We start from the raw sequence: 17752 nt of genomic DNA on the forward strand, positions 1-17752 counted from the left end.
ACATCAGTATTTTAGAATTTGGTGTTTTGTCATTTTTTAAATCCAGGAGATGAGTGAGGGGAGCATATTGGTACACAGTAGGCAGGGGCTAAGTGTTGGTGGACAAATGAGAGGCGATATAATGTAGCATGTAAGAGTGGATTCTGAATAAGGTTGTGTGGGTTCCAAAGCTGAACTTAATAAATAAACTTATTATTATTTTTTTGAGTGTTCACTATGCTTTGGTATTGTTCTAAGTGCTTTACAGATATTTCATTTAAGCCTTATAATAATGAAGTAGGTACAGTTACTGTCCCCATTTTATAGATGAGGAAATGGGCTTTGAGAGCCATCATTATCATTATTGTCAGGGAATTTTGTGACATTTTTGGTAAACTAATGTTGAGTTTTTTCCTCTCTAGTGCATGATAGAAATATCAGGGAATGCCAGTCAGGGTACAAATACATCTACATTAGCCTACAGTGATTTGAGAGATTTTTTTTTTTTTTTTTTTTGGCTGCGTTGGGTCTTCGTTGCTGCCTACGGGCTTTCTCTGGTTGCCGCGAGCGGGGCCTACTCTTTGTTGCGATGCGTGGGCTTCTCATTGAGGTGGCTTCTCTTGTTGCGGAGCACAGGTTCTAGGTGCACGGGTTTCAGTAGTTGTGGCACGCAGGCTCAGTAGTTGTGGGCGCAGGCTCTAGAGTGCAGGCTCAGTAGTTGTGGCGCCCGGACTTAGTTGCTCTGCGGCGTGTGGGATCTTCCCGGACCAGGGCTTGAACCCTTGTCCCCTGCATTGCAGGCAGATTCTTAACCACTGCACCACCAGGGAAGTCCCGAACGTTTTCAAAAGGCCCAAAAGAGTATTGACTGAAGAGCTACCCCATGCTCCTTTAAGATCCATTTAATAAAATGTAGGAAATAATTAAGGTTTGTAGACATTTAAAATAAATTCCCCAACATTCTTAGTATGATTTAAGAACTAAGAAAGAGAAAAAAAAACCCTTAATATATCAACTTAATTTTAACAAACATTTACATAATTACTACTATATGCTAGGCCCATTCTAAGCACTTTACAAACATGAACTTGTTTAATTTCCATGGCAATCTGGTGATGATTATACCTATATAAATCTTCCTGTTACAGGTAAGAAAATTAAGGCAAAGAGAGATTGAGTCATTTGCCTAAGATTACACAACTAGTGAGTGGCAGATGCAGATTTCAAACCCAGGCAGTTTGGCTCCACAGTCTGAGCTCCTAACCACTATGCTTGCTATTTTTATTTTTATAGGGAGCATGACCTGTTGAATGTTAAAATGCAGGTGAGTATGACATAATGTTACAGATCACAAATATTTTGTTACTGTGTTATACTTAAAAAAGGAGAAAAATTAGAATTTGCTTTTTAGAATTTAACCTGCCTTTAGCTCTGAGTTGTTTGGTGGAAGAGAAGGCAACCGACATCTATTAAGTTAGAATCTCTATGTTAGGTATTTGTGTTAGGTGCTATATGTATCATCTTATTCAGTGCTTAAAGCAAACCTGGAATATGACCTCTGATATCTTCATTTTATAAACAAGACCATGAATACTCTGATTGTATTCAGAATGGCAAGAGTTATGAATGCAAGTCCCTGTGTGAATCTAAAACATTCTACTACAATACTCTGCTTCCCAAGGAAATGTGAAAACTCAAATTTGATTTGCCAGATAAACTACATGTCCTTTTGAAATGTCAGTTCAAGAAATAATAAAACATTTTATCAACTAAAAAGTCTTTTAGAACTTGATAACAGAAAGGAAGCAAAAACATCCTAAATATGATGATTATCATGACAACAGGGACCACTAGATGGACATTAGATTTTTCTCTGCCTTACTGAGGATGTGCAGGCCTGTTTACAAATGATTGCCTGCACATGAGGGTGATCATTCAACCAGTTTGAAATTACATTAGAGGTAGCGCTATTAAGTTATTAAGAATTAACCAGATTTATTGCATCTAGGTAAGTATTTTCTTAAATCATTCTAGGAGGCTACGTATTGTTGTTATTATATCAGTACTTAAGATGTTTTGGGAACACTTAAAGTTCTCTTTAAATTTGATCTTTATATGGTTTTGAGTAGATAATATGGTACAAAGTTCAGAAACTATGAAAAGATACACAGTGCAACTCTCACCCCCCAGCTACCCAGTTCTTCCTAACTGGAAGTGACCAATATTACTGGGGAAGTACTCCTTTGAAATTGTCTTCCGAATTTTTGAATACCTGAAATTGGAATGTGTCTGACAAATGATGGCAGACTTTATTTTTTTAGAGTCAGAATTCATTTGTAGTCTGGCAAATAAAGGGGCCACCAGTCTGCGTAATTTTTTAAAAATCAAAAGCAAGGGGTGTCTGTAAGGTAGTGAGACTTGTGTAGCTTATAAATTGGCTTAAAGTCAGTGGTCAGAGTCGCAGTGCTAGTAGCATTATAGAATAAAGTTTGTAGCTGGGTTGAGATGATTGACAGACTACACATTTAAAATACGTGATTTGCTAAAATTGGACACACACACCTGTAAAACCATCACCCCATCAAGATAGTGAACATATCCACCACCCCCAGCAGCTTCTTCATGCCCTTTTGTAGTCCCATCACTGTCTTGCCTCTTTCCGTTGTCCTTAGGCAACCAATGATCTGCTTTTTGTCACCATAAATTAACTACGCACCTGGTGATGGACGTTTGAGTTTCCAGTTTGGGGCTATTACACATAACGCTGCTATGAGCATTTGTGTACAAGTATTTGTGTGGACATACGCTTTCATTTTTCTTGAGTAAGTATGTAGGAGTGAAATGGATGGGCTGTAAGATTTTGCCAGACTGTTTCATAAGGTGGTTGTACTGTTTGACATCCTTACCAGCAATGTGGATGTTTTTGTTGCACAGCATCCTTGCCAACACTTCATATGGCCATTCTTTTGGAATCTCATTGTATTTCCCCCCGCCCCTTGCCGACTGTGAAAAGGAAGGAATTTTACTTTTTTTTTTTTTTTGAGCAGTTTTAGGTTTACAGAAAAATTGACCGTAAAGTACAGAGTTCCCATTTACCTCCTCACCCCTCCCAGTTTTCCCTATTATTAACATTTTGCATTAGTGTGATATTGATACATTTGTTACATTTGATGAGCCTGTATTGATGTATTCTTTTAAAAAAAATATTTATTTGTTTGTTTATATTTGGCTGTGCCGAGTCTTAGTTGCAACATATGCGGGATCTTTAGTTGCGGCATGCGGGTTCTAGTTCCCTGACCAGGGATCGAACCCGGGCCCCCTGCATTGTGGAGTCTTAACCACTGGACCACCTGGGAAGTCCCAATACATTCTTATTCATTGAAGTCCATAGTTTACATTGGGGTTCACTCTTTGTGTTATTTATTGAATGAGTCCTGACAAATTTATAATGACATATATCTACTATTATTATAATACCCTACAGAATCTTCTGTGGCCTAAAAATCTTCTGTGGTCCACCTATTCATCCCTTCCTCCCTCCCTCCCTGGCTGCCACTGGCAGCCACAGATCTTTTTACTGTCTCCATAATTTTGCCTTATCCAGAATGTCATATGGTTGGAGTCATACAGTATATAGCCCTTTCAGATTGGCTTTTTTCAGTTATAATATTGCATTTAAGGTTTTCCATGTCTTTTTCATGGCTTGAGAGCTCATTTCTTTTAGCACTGAGTATTCTATTGCTTGAATGTGTCACAGTTTATTTATCCACTGACTTAAAAAAAAAAAAGATCACTCTCGTTACTGTATGAGGGTTTGGAGTGAAAACAGGCTGGTTAGATGGGAAGGTATTGCAGTAACCCACACAAGAGATGATCATGCCTTGGAATGGAATGGTAGTGGTGGAGATATATATTTAAGGAAAAGCTAACAGGATTTGCTGACAGGTTGGAATGTAGAATGAAAAAATGAAAGGAATCAGGGCTATCCCCAAATTTTTGTCTTGAACAGCTGGAAAAATAGAGACGCTTTTTTGATGAGATAGTGAAGACTGGGGAGGAACAGTAATGTTTATATTTTCCCAACTTTGTTTGTTTAAAATTTTTTCTTTAGAAATTTTCAAAAGTTGCAGAAATGGTTGTAAAGAAGTTTCTTTTCTAATCATTTGAGACTAAGTTGCCAGCATGAGGCTCCATCACTCCAGAAGACTTTAGTTTGTAATTGCTATCAGCAAGGGCATTTTCTTACATATCTGGAATACAGCCATCAAAATCATGAAGTTATCATTGATAGAATAGTATCATCTAATCCACAGAACCCGTTCAGGTTTTGCCAGTGGTCTCAGTAATGTCCTTTTTAGCAACACAATTCAATCTAGGATCATATTTTGTATTTAGTGTTTTTCTGTCTGGAACAATTCTTCAATGTTTCCTTGACTTTCATGATCTTGATAGTTTTGAAATTTATAGAGTAGTTGACTCTTAAAATATTCCTCAGTTGAGGTTTGTCTGATGCTTCCCCTATGATTCAGTTTAGGTTATATATTTTTGGCAGGAACATCACAGAGGTGATGTGATAGTCTTCGCAATGCATCCCATCAGGTGTAAATGATTTTAATTTGCCCATTACTGGTGATGTTAATTGATTACTTAACTAAGCTTTCTGCCAGATTTCTACTAAAAAAAGGTACTTTTTTCCTTTATAATTAATAAACATTGGGGGGAAAGATATTTTGAGACTAAGTATCTCATTCCTCATCACTTCACCCACTAGTTTTAGCATTTATTGATTTTTCTTGGCTGAATTATTACTACTGATGACTGCCAAATAATGATCTTATAATTTTATGATTATAATTTATAAGTCTACATTCAATAACCCATGCTTTGAATGTCAGAATAAAGGAAAGTCTTCTTCCTCTTCTCCCATTTATTGATTCATTTTTTAATGATGTGTCTGTGGACTCATGGATTCCTTTTTTGTTCAGTGGGTTGTAATCGATCATTATTTATTTTGAAGCCCAAATTGTCCCATATTTGGCTAGTGGGAGCCCCTTCAAGGTCGTTCCTGTGTCCTTTTGACATGTCCCACGATTCTTTGCATACTTTCTTCCTGGCACAGTAAGATGTTCTAGGCTTCCTTTGCAGTTACCTGATTCATACATGGAAATAATCCGTATTTTCAAGGATCCTTCATTCCTCTTAGTGGGGATTGGTATTTAGAAACCAACATTTAGCAGGTGTACTCATTGTGAGTAGGATGTCACTGCTTCCAGGTCTCCATAGACAAAGCTTTAAAACATATATAGGGGGGCTTCCCTGGTGGCGCAGTGGTTGAGAATCCGCCTGCCAATGCAGGGGACACGGGTTCGAGCCCTGGTCTGGGAAGATCCCACATGCCGTGGAGCAACTGGGCCCGTGAGCCACAACTACTGAGCCTGCGCTTCTGGAGCCTGTGCTCCGCAACAAGAGAGGCCTCGATAGTGAGAGGCCCGTGCACCGCGATGAAGAGCGGCCCCCGCTCGCTGCAACTAGAGAAAGCCCTCGCACGGAAACAAAGACCCAACACAGCCAAAAATAAATAAATAAATTTACATTTAAAAAAAAAGACAAAAAAACATATATAGGTACAAATGTGTGTGTTTGTGTACATCTATATCTGTTTTTTTACATATTTCAAAACTGTGACTTATGATGATACCTTCAATCCCAATTCCACACCACAGGATTCATTCTTGCCTTACCCCTTTCCATATTTACAAGACCCCCAAAGACATTAGATGGAGCAGTTTTTGGGTGGGCGGAGGCAGGTGTAATAGCAGCCCAGCATGGTGCTATAATTTTTCCTCTCACCACTTCTTTGCCTGTGTTTTACATGTTGTATTTCCGTTTAGTTCTATATACTTAAAAATTTGTTGAGACTTTCTCTTTTAGCTGCAGATTATTCTTTAGGTATGTTGTTTCACTTCCAAATGTTTGAAGATTTTCTTGTTGTCTTTCTGTTATTACTTTCTGGATTGCTTCCACTGTGGTCAGAGAACATAGTTTATATGATTTTAATTCTTTTAAATATGTTGAAATTTATTTTGTGGCCCAGGATATGGCCCAGGTCTACCTTGGTGAATGTTCCGTGGGTGCTTGAAAAGAATGTGTAATCTGCCATTAATGGGTGGAATGGTCTCTCTGTGTGTGTGTGTGTGTGTGTGTGTGTGTGTGTGTGTGCACGTGCACATGTATGTGTGAATTAGCTTAATTACAATCATATTTTTTTAAGGAGCTTAAGAGAAGAAAAAAGAAAACATTTTAATAATCCTCAAACTTACTCTCATATTTCTTTCTAGTGTGCTTCATTTTGTCTATTGGATTTGAGTTACCTCATCTGATGTCACTTCTCAGTCTGAAGAACTCACCTTAGTATTTCTTTCCTTTTTTTAAATTTATTGCCTTTTTTTTTTTGGGCTGCATCAGGTCTTAGTTGCAGTATACGGGGTCTTCATTGAGGTGTGTGGGATCTTTCGTTATGGCGTGGGCTCTTCGTTGTGGCACGCGGGCTTGTCTGTAGTTGTGGCGGGCAGATTTTCTCTCTCTAGTGGTGCTTGAGCTCCAGAGCGCGTGGGCTCTCTGTAGCTTGTAGCATGCGGGCTCTCTTGTTGAGGTGTGTGAACTCAGTAGTTGTGGCGCGCGGGCTTAGTTGCCCTGCAGCATGTGGGATCTTAGTTCCCCAACCAGGGATGAAACCTGCATCCCCTGCATTGGAAGGTGGATTCTTTACCACTGGACCACCAGGGAAGTCCCCCCTTATTCTTATAAAGCAGTTCTTCTTGCAGTGAATTCTCTCAGTTTTTGTTTGTCTAGGAATGTCTTTATTTCACCTTCCATTTTGAAGCATAGTCTTGCTGAATATATGATTCTTGCTTGATATTTGTGTTCTTGTTTTATTTTTGTTGTTACACATGCCATTCCACCTTTTTCTGACTCAGTTATTTATGACAGAAGTTAGTAGTTGTATTTTTCCTCTCTAGCAAAATGAGTTATTTTCTTTCAGCTTTTAAGATGTTCTTTATGTTTGGCTTTCTGTAGTTTAATTACAATGTGTGTCTAGGTGTGAATCTTTTTTTTAAGATTTTTCAAATGACTTTAAAAAAATTTTAGGTGTTGATTTCTTGATATTTATTGTGTTTAGAGTTTATTGAGCTTCTTGGATCTGTAGATTCCTGTTTTTCAAGAAATTTGGGAACTTTTCGGCCATTGCTTCTTCAGATATTTTTTTCTGTCCACTTTTTTCTTCTTCTTTCCTTGTGGGACATGCATTAAAATGTGTTCGTCTGCTTAATGTCTCACAGGTCTCTGAGACTTTGTTAATTTTCCTTCAGTCTTTTTTCTCTCTGTTCTTCAGATTAGATGACTACTATTGATCTCTTTGTGGAGTTTAATTCTTTCTTCTGCCATCTCAGATTTACTGTTGAGTCCATCTGATACACTTTACATTTGGATATGGTATTTTTCACCTCTAGAATTTCCATTTCAGTTCTTTTTTTATAGTTTCTATTTATTGATGTTTCTTATTTATGGAATAATTTTCACCAGATTTTCCTTTAATTCTTTTAAATATATTTATAATAGCTGCCTTGAAGTCTTTGCTAATTCCAACATTTTAGCCTACCCAGGGTCCATTTCTACTGATAGCTTTTTTCCATATATATATATTAAGTATGGGTCCCACTTTTCTCTTTCTTTGCTTGCTTCACTTTTTTTTTTTTTGAGAACTAGACATATTAGATAATACATTGTGGGATCTCTGGATTGGGATTTTTTTTTTAAACCAAGTTGCTTCTACTTAATCCATGGAATACATTGTTCCCCATTCTTGTTTGGCTGTTATTGTATTTGCTTAGTTATTTTTGTTTGTTTTCTGTTTGTATTTTTATTTATTTATTTATTTTTGACTGTGTTGGGTCTTAGTTTCTGTGCGTGGGCTTTCTCTAGTTGCAGCGAGCGGGGGCCACTCTTCATCGCGGTGCGCAGGCCTCTCACTGTCGCGGCCTCTCTTGTCGCGGAGCACAGGCTCCAGACAGGCAGGCTCAGTAGTTGTGGCTCACGGGCCTAGTTGCTTCGCAGCATGTGGGATCTTCCCAGACCAGGGCTCGAACCCATGTCCCCTGCATTGGCAGGCAGATTCTCAACCACTGCACCACCAGGGAAGCCCTCTGTTTGTATTTTTAAAGCCAGACTTCCTAAGGGTTGCCCTGTGACTGCATAACTTAGTGGTCAGTCAGTGATAGAACAGAGGTTATACTCAAATACTTCAAGCCTGTAAGGCTTCAGCCATCTTCTGGTGGATGTGTGTGAATTGGAGAGTGCAAATTTAAGGCAATAGCCAAGTGGACCTTACTTTTTACTTTGTACCTGGCCCTCTTGGGTTTCCTCTGTCTACATATGCCCATAGTTTCCTAGTCAGCCAGGGATTTGTACAGTTCATCCAGCACTTCTGTGGCTCTCTCATTTTCAAGATCTTCCCATTAAATTTTTGACTGGTCTGACTTTGCCCCCAGCTGGGACCCTTTCCTCCTCCTCCTAGCAGAGCTACTGGTTTTCCCTGTTCATTTTTACCCTGTTTTTTCCTTTCATTGACAGTGTCACTTAGCGTGACTTTTCATCTTTCACACCAAATCAAGTCAAGCCCTTTAGCAAGAGTTGCTGAATTTCAGGGCCAACTCTGCCCTGTTGAAAGTTCTTATGTAGGCCAAACTGGGCTAGTGTTGGGAATCTTCTGACTCCCACTGCTTTACCTGAAGTTCTGGTAGTTTTCCCTGAATAAATACTTCTCAATTTGTTGTTTATCTTTTGGCAGTTTCCAAATCCCTGAAATAGTTATTTTTGGCAATTTGTCCAGTTTTATTCTTACTTTTGGAGAAGAGGATTTGCTGACCTTTTTATTCTGCATTAACTGGAAGTCCAAGCTCTTTTTATTTTGTCTTCAAAATATACCATGAATCCTTTTTTTTTCCTCCATCTTCCCTGCTGCCATATTATTCTAAACACTTTAATATACCATCGTCTCCTTCTAGACCTTAAGTAACCTTATAACTGTTTTTGCTGCTTCTGTTTCTCTTACAGTTCATTCTTTAAATAATTTTTTGAGTTTGGGAATGCTTTAGATTTACAGGAAACTTTTAGATAGTTCAGAGGGTTCTTGTATTCTGCACCCAGTTTCCATATTGTTAACATCTTATGTTATTATGATACATTTGTCACAAGTAAGGAATCAATATTGATATATCATTATTAATCTCATATTTTATTCAGATTTTGTTGTCCTTTCTCCATTCCAGGATCCCATCTAGGATGCCAGATTACATTTGGTTTTTATAATGCCTTAATTCCTCTGGGTTGTGGTAGTTTCTCAAACATTCCTTGTTTTTAATGACCTTGACAGATTTGAAGAATATTGACTAGATATTTCATAGACTGTCTCTCATGTTTCATTTTGACTGATATTTTCTCATATTACTTAGTTTATGAGTTCTTGGAGGAAGACCACAAAGGTAAAGTGCCATTTTCATCATATTTGATAACATCATATTAAAGGTTGAATATAAACTTGATTTATCACTGTGATGTTGACCTTGGTCACCTGGCTGAGGTAGTACCTGTTATATATCTGCACTTACAGTCATTCCTCCCCTCTTTTGCAAATGAAAGCACACTGTAAGCATTCTTTTTTGTTTGCTTTTTTGCTCAACATGTGTTTTTAACTTCAAGCATTGTTTGCTCAATATGAATAAATATCCATGTTTTGTTACATGTATCTGTAGTAATGCAAATGAACCAACTAAATAACATTCAGTTCCTGAATTTATAGTGTATCCATTCTATGAGTGATACACATTTTGGCTGTTACATTTATTCAGCAGCCAATGTGATATTTATTTATTTTTAATATTTATTTATTTATATTTATTTGGCTGCACGGGGTCTTTAGTTGTGGCACGCGGGATATTTTGTTGCTACATGCGAGATCTTCGTTGCGACATGCGGGATCTTTAGTTGTGGCATGTGGGATGTAGTTCCCTGACCAGGGATCGAACCTGGGCCCCCTGCATTGGGAGCATGGAGTCTTAACCACTGGACCAGCAGGGAGGTCCCCCAATGTGATATTTAAAAACAAAACAAAAACAAATGCAACCAAACAAACAAAAAACCCCAAATCAAATCATATCTTATCTTTGCTTAAAACCAATAACTGACTTCCTGCTGTATTATATATGATAGTCAAACTCCTTTATGAACTTTCTTGGTAGTGGCTATAGCTTACATTTTCATTTTATTTCTTGCCACTCCCCCTTTGCTTTGTAAAGTACTGACCACACAGTCCTTCCTACAGTTCCTGGAGCATGCTAAGCTTTTTGGGCATTTGTGTGTGCTATTCTTTAGCCTTGAGAGTTTTCCCACTGACTCTTCTTCAGACTGATACCTTCTCAGTTTTTAGAGTGCTTACCTGTTTACTCATTCACTGAGTTTGTTTTCTTCATTGGCACTTTGTATTCACTTGTATGTCTTCCTCATTAAAGTGTAAGCCCCAAGAGTACAGGGACTTGGTTTACTACAGTATATGTGGCACATAGTGAGTGGACGCTTAATAATTTTTTTTTTTAAGACATGAGTGAATGGTAGTCCTCAAAGCATACGAAATGGAGGTATTTACAATGTTAGTAGATCATTTAAAATACAAAATAAAACCCTACATTTTAAAAGTAAATGGTTGCGGGACTTCCCTGGTGGTGCGGTGGTTAAGAATCTGCCTGCCAATGCAGGGGACACAAGTTTGAGCCTTGGTCCAGGAAGATCCCACATACCGAGGAGCAACTAAGCCCATGCACCACAACTACTGAGCCCGTGTGCCACAACTACTGAAGCCTGCGCGCCTGGAGCCCATGCTCCACAACAAGAGAAGCTACCATAATGAGAAGCCCATGCACTCCAATGAAGAGTATCCCTCGCTCGCCACAACTAGAGAAAGCCTGCACGCAGCAACAAAGATCCAATACAGCCAAAAAAAAAAAAAAAAAAAGGTTGCGTTTGAAGGAAAGCACAGTGCAGGATCATTAAGTTTAGATTTGAGTCTTGTTGGGATTTTGCAAGAAGGAAGTGTTTTGGGGTGTTTCTTTGGTATTTTTAAAATTGTAGTAAAATAAAAATAACCTAAAATTTACTGTCTTCACTATTTTTTTAAGTGTACAGTGCAGTGGCATTAAATATATTAGCATTGTTGTACAACCATCACCACCATCCTTTTCTAGAACTCTTTTCATCTTGCAAAACTGAAACTCAAGACCCATTAAACAAAAACTCCTCCTTTTCTTCTGACCGCAGCCCCTGACAACCACCTTTCTACTTTATGTCTGTATGAATTTGATTAGGTACCTCAAATAAGTAGAATCATACAGTATTTGTATTTTTGTTGGCTGGCTTATTTCACTTAGTAAAATGTCCTTAAAGTGTATCCATGTTGTAGCATATGTCAAAATCTACTTCCTTTTTAAGGCTGAATAATACTTCATTGTATACATATACACCATGTTTTGTTTATCCATTCATCTGTCAGTGAGCGCTTGGGTTGCTTTAACATTTTGGCTATTGTAAATAATGCTCCTATGAAAATGGAAGTACAAAAGCCTGTTTGAGTCCCTGCTTTCAATTCTTTTGGGTATATACCCAGAAGTGGAATTGCTGGATCATATGGTAACTTAGTTTTTAATTTTTTGAGGAACCGCCATACTGTTTTCCATAGTGACTGCACCATTTTACATTCCCACCAACAGTACACAAGAGTTCCAATTTCTCCACATCTCTGCCAACATTTATTATTTTCTTTTTTCTTGATAGTAACCATTGTAAGGGGTGTGAGATGGTATTTCATTGTGGTTTTGATTTGCATTAGTTTCCCTAATGATTAGTGATATTGAGCATCTTTTCATATTCTTATTGGCCATTTGTGTATCTTCTTTGAAGAAATGTCTATTCAAGTCCTTTGCCCACTTTTTAATCATGTTATTTTTTGTTGTTGAATTGTAAAAGTTCTTTATATATTTGGACGTTAACCTTTTATCAGATAAATGGTTTGCAAATATTTTCTCACATTCCATGTATTACCTTTTCACCCAGCTGATTGTGTCCTTTGAGGCACAGAAGTTTAAAATTTTTTAAACAGTTATATTGAGGTGTAATTGATAAAAAAATATAACTGCACATATTTAATGTGTACAATTTTATGAGTTTGGACATATATGAACACCCATGATACCATCACCACTATCAGAGTAATAGACATATCCAATACCTCCCCCAAATTCCTGTGTCCCCCTCACCCCCTTTTCTTTGGTGGTGGTAAGAGCACTTAACATATTTACCTTTTTAACAAAATTTTAGGTGCACAGTACCATATTAATAACTTCAGGCATTGTACAGCAAATCTCTAGAACTTAGTCATCAGAATAACTGAAACTTTATGTACATTGAATAACAATGCCCCATTTTCACCACCTGCTGGTCCCCCAACCCCACAACTATTTTATTCTCTGCTTCTATGAATTTGACTATTTTAGATACCTCATATAAGTGGAATCATGCATTATTTGTTTTTCTATGACTGGATTGTTTCACTTAACATAGTGTCCTCCAGGTTCATCCATGAGATGTTTTAAATTTTGATGAACTTCAGTTTATCTGTTTTTTCTTTTGTTGACTGTGCTTTTGGTGTCACATCCAAGACATTGTTGCAAAAATGAAGCTTTCCCTCTATATTTTCTTCTAAGAGTTTTATAGTTTTAGCTCTTACATTTAGGTTTATGATCCATTTTAAGGTAACTTTTGTATTTGGTGTAAAGTAAGGCTACTTTTTTTTTTTTTTGCATGTGAATGTCTAGTTTTCCCATCACTAAATGTTTTAAAAACTGTTCTTTCCCTGTTACGTAGTCTTGGCACCCTTGTCAAAAGTTATTTGACCAAATATACAAGGGTTTAATTCTGGACTCTATTCCATTGGTCTTTATGCCAGCACCACGTGTTGTTTTAATTACTGTAACTTGGTAGTGCGTTTTGAAATCAGGAAGTGTGAGTCCTCCTATTTTGTTCTTTTTCAGGATTGTTTTGGCTATTTGCCATCCTTTGAGATTCCGTATGAACTTTTGGATGGGTTTTTCTATTTCCGCCAAAAAAAAAAATCATTGGGATTTTGATAAGGATTGCATTGAATATGTAGATCACTTTGGATAGTATTGAATTCTTAGTATTAAGTTTACTCATCCATGAACATGGGATGTGTTTCCATTTATTTATGTCTTTTTTTTTTTTTTTTTTTTTGGCGGTACATGGGCCTCTCACTGTTGTGGCCTCTCCCGTTGCGGAGCACAGGCTCCGGACGCGCAGCCTCTGGACGTGCAGACTCAGCGGCCATGGCTCACAGACTTAGCCGCTCCGCGGCATGTGGGATCTTCCCGGACCGGGGCATGAACCCGTGTCCCCTGCATCGGCAGGCAGACTCTCAACCACTGTGCCACCAGGGAAGCCCTATTTATATCTTTTTAATTTATTTCGGCAGCATTCGGTAGTTTTCGTTGTATGTCTTTCACTGCCTTGGTTAAGTTAATTTCTAAGTATTTTATTCTTTTTGATGCTCTTGTAAATGGAATTTTCTTAATTTCATTTTCAGATTGTTCATAGTGTATAGAAATGTAACTGATTTTTGTGTGTTGATCTTGTATCCTGCAGTGTTGTTGAATTTATTAGCTCCAGCACTCTGTGTGTATGTGTGTGTTTGTGTGTGTGTGTGTGTGTGTGTGTACAGTCTTTAGGTATTTCTACATAAAAGATCATGTCACCTTCAAACAGAGATCATTTTACTTATTTCATTCCGATTTGGAAGCCTGTTTCTTTTCATGCCTAATTGCTCTTACTACAACTTCCAATGCTATGTTGAATGAAAGTGGCAAAGTGGGCATCTGTGTCTTGTTCCTAATGTGAACCAGGAAAAGCTAAGGGGAAATGCTTTCAGTCTTTCACAATTGAGTATGATGTTGAGTATAGGTTATTCTTATATGATCTTTATTATGTTTAGGAAGTTTCCTTCTGTTGCTAGTTTGCTGAGTGTTTTTATCATGAAAGAGTATTGAATTTTGTTAAATGCTTTTTCTGCATCAGTTGAGATGATTGTGTATTTTGCTCCCTTCCTTCCACTGATATGATACATTACATTGACTTTTCATGTGTTGAACCATCCTGCCTTTTAATAATCCATCCCACTTGGTTGTGATGAATACTCCTTTTAATATGTTGCTTAGTTTGGTTTCCTAGTACTTTGTTGAGGATTTTTGCATCAGTATTCGTAAGAGATAATTGGTCTATAGTTTTCCTGTAATGACTTTGTCTGGTTTTGGTATCAGGGTAATATTGGCCTCATCCAGTGAGTTAGGAAGTGTTCGTTCCATCTGGATCTGGGCTTTTCTTTTTTTTATAAATTTATCTATTTATTTTATTTTTGGCTACGTTGGGTCTTCATTGCTGTGCGTGGGCTTCCTCTAGTTGTGGCGAGTGGGGGCTGCTCTTCATTGCAGTGCATGGGCTTCTCATTGCGGTGGCTTCTCCTGTTGCGGAGCACAGGCTCTCAGCATGCAGGCTTCAGTAGTTGCGGCACATGAACTCAGTAGTTGTGGCTCACAGGATCTAGAGCGCAGGTTCTAGAGTGCAGGCTCAGTAGTTGTGGCGTATGGGCTTAGTTGCTCCACGGCATGTGGGATCTTCCCGGACCAGGGCTCAAACCTGTGTCCCCTGCATTGGCAGGCAGATTCTTAACCACTGTGCCACCAGGGAAGTCCCTGGGCTTCTCTTGTTTGGAGGGTTTTTTGGTTTTTTTTGGCAATGCCACATGGCATGTGGGATCTTAGTACCCTAACCAAGGATCAAACCCTTGCACCCCCTGCAGTGCAAGCATGGAGTCCTAACCACTGGACTGCCAGGGAATTCCCTGATCCTTTTTATTTCTGTAATGTTCCCTCTTTCATTTTTGATTCTAGTTATTCGAACCTTTTCTTTTTTCTTAGTCTAGCTAAAGGTTTGTCCATTTTGTTGATCTTTTCGGAGAATCAACTCTTGGTTTTATTGATTTTTCTCTGTTGTTTATCTCTTCTCTATTTTGCTTCTCTCTGCTCTGATCTTTATTATTTCTTTCCTTTTGCTAGCTTTAGGTTTAGTTTGTTCTTTTTCTAGTTCCTCAGGATGTAGAGTTAGGTCGTTGATTTGAAATCTTTTTTATTTTTTTTTAAATTTATTTATTTATTTAATTTTTGGCTGTGTTGGGTCTTTGTTGCTCGGCGAGCAGGGGCTCCTCTTCGTTGCAGTCTACGGGCTTCTCACTGCGGTGGCTTCTCTTGTTGCGGAGCACGGGCTCTAGGTGCATGGGCTTCAGTAGTTGCAGCACGCAGGCTCAGTAGTTGTGGCTCGTGGGCTCTAGAGCACAGGCTCAGTAGTTTTGGTGCACGGGCTTAGTTGTTCCGTGGCATGTAGGATCTTCCCGGACCAGGGATGGAACCCATGTCCCCTGCATTGGCAGGTGGATTCTTAACCACTGCGCCACCAGGGAATTCCCTTGAAATCTTTTTTTTTTAATGTGTGCGTTTACAGCTATAAATTTCTCCCTTAGCATTGCTTTTACTGCATCCCAAAAGTGTTGGTATGTTGTGTTTTTATTTTCACTTTTTTCTGGATATTTTCTAATTTACCTTATGATTTCTCCTTTGACTTCTTTGGCTGATTAAGAGTTTGCTGTTTAATTTCTACATATTTGTGACTTTTCCAGTTTTCCTTCTGCTGTTGATTTCTAGTTTCATTCATTGTGCTTGGAAAAATTATTTTGAGTTCAATCTTACTAAATTTTTAAGACTTTTTTGTGGCCTAACATATGATCTATCCTAGAGAATATTCCATGTGGAGTTGAGAAGAATATATATTCTGTTTTGGGGGTGGAGTGTTCTGTATATATCTGTTAGGTCTAATTGCTCTTAGTGTTGTTTAAGTCTTCTGTTTGCTTCTTGATCTGTGTGGTTGTTCTATCCATTATTGAAAGTGGGGTATTGAGTGAACTGTTGTTATTGTTTAAGTATGTCTGTTTTTTTCTTCAATTCTATCGTTTGCTTTATATATTTTGGAGCTCTGATGTTTATCATTGTTATATTTTTATCATCAATTGACCCTTTTGTTAGTGTTTAATGTTCTTTTTTGTCTCTTCTAACAATTTTTTTTTTTTTTTTGTGATACGCGGGCCTCTCACTGTTGTGGCCTCTCCCGTTGCGGAGCACAGGCTCCGGACGCGCAGGCTCAGCGGCCATGGCTCACGGGCCCAGCCGCTCCGCCGCATGTAGAATCTTCCCAGACCGGGGCATGAACCCGTGTCCCCTGCATCGGCAGGTGGACTCTCAACCACTGCGCCACCAGGGAAGCCCTCTTGTAACAATTTTTGACTTACGGTCTATTCTGTTTGATACTCGTATAGCCACTCTGGTTTTCTTCTGTTTCTATTTGCATGGAATATCTTTTCCTGTCCTTTCACATTAAACCTATTGTGTAGTTAGATCTAAAGTGAGTCTCTTGTAGACAGCATACAGGAGCATCATGCTTTTTAAATTCGTTCTGCCAATCTGTGCCTGTTGATTGGAATGCTTAATTACTTTACAGGTAAAGTAATTACTGATAGAGAAGGCATTTTATGTGTTTTTTTGGTATTTTTTTGTCCCTCATTTCCTCCATCTCTGCCTGTCTTTGTGTTTAGTTGATTTTTCTGTAGTGACGCAGTTTGATTTTTCTCAGCTTTTTTTTTTTAATCTATATTCTCTTCTGTTGGGTGGGTGTGTGTGTGTGTGTGTGTGTGTGTGTGTGTGTGTGTGTGTGTGTGTGTGTGGGGTTACCATGAGGTTACATATAACATCCTAAAGTTACAACAGTTTGTTTTGAATTGAAATCAACTTAACTTCAATCACATACGAAAACTCTATTTCTCTATAGCTCTGTTCATCCCTGTTTATTGTTAGTGTCACAAATTACATTTTTATGCATTGTGTTCCCATTAACGTAGATTTAAAATTATTTTTGTGCATTTGTCTTTTATATCCTGTAGAACATAAAAAGTGAAGTTACAGACCAATATTGCAGTAATGCCGGTTTTTATATTTGCCCATGTATTTACCTTTACGGGAGTCTTTATCTTTATATATCTTAGAGTTACTGTCTGGTGTTTCTTCATTTGAACATGAAGAAATTCCATAGCATTTCTTGTAGGGCAGTACTAATAGTAATGAACTTCCTTAGCTCTTGGTAGATACAGAATTCTTCTTTGGCATTTTTTTTCTTTTAGCACTTTTAATGTATTATCCCACAGCCTTGTGGCCTCCACAGTTTCCACTGATAATCTTTTTGAGGATCTACATAATGAGTGAATTTTCTCTAGCTACTTTCAAGATTCTCTAGCTGCTTTCAAGATTCTCTCTCTTTCAGCAGTTTGATTATATTGTGTCTTGCTGTAGATCTGCCTGGGTTTGTCCTACTTGGAATTTATTGAACTCCTTGGATTTGTAAATTCATGTCTTCTGTCATATTTGGCAAGTTTTTGGCCATTACTTCTTCAGGTAATCTCTCTGCCCCTTTCACTCTTTCTTCTTCTCAGACTCTTATAATGTTTATATTGATATATTGGTCTGCTTGATGGTGTCCCATAAGTTCCTTAGGC

The 17752-nt window shown here is 38.1% G+C and overlaps 1 protein-coding gene across 4 annotated transcripts in view; it reads left to right on the forward strand.

Moving 5' to 3' along the window:
* Positions 1 to 17752, forward strand: part of MAP3K2 (mitogen-activated protein kinase kinase kinase 2) — a 99600-nt gene that overhangs the window by 19558 nt on the left and 62290 nt on the right. For 2 of the 4 annotated variants that reach the window (XM_079923499.1, XM_079923497.1), the window contains exon 2: positions 1273 to 1303. The exons of the other annotated variants lie outside the window; for them this stretch is intronic. The gene's annotated coding sequence lies outside the window, so the exon portion shown is untranslated. The remainder of the gene's footprint in view (positions 1 to 1272; positions 1304 to 17752) is intronic. 4 annotated transcript variants of the gene reach the window in all.

The sequence above is a fragment of the Stenella coeruleoalba genome (assembly GCF_951394435.1).
Source record: "Stenella coeruleoalba genome assembly, chromosome: 6".
NCBI lineage: Eukaryota > Metazoa > Chordata > Mammalia > Artiodactyla > Delphinidae > Stenella > Stenella coeruleoalba.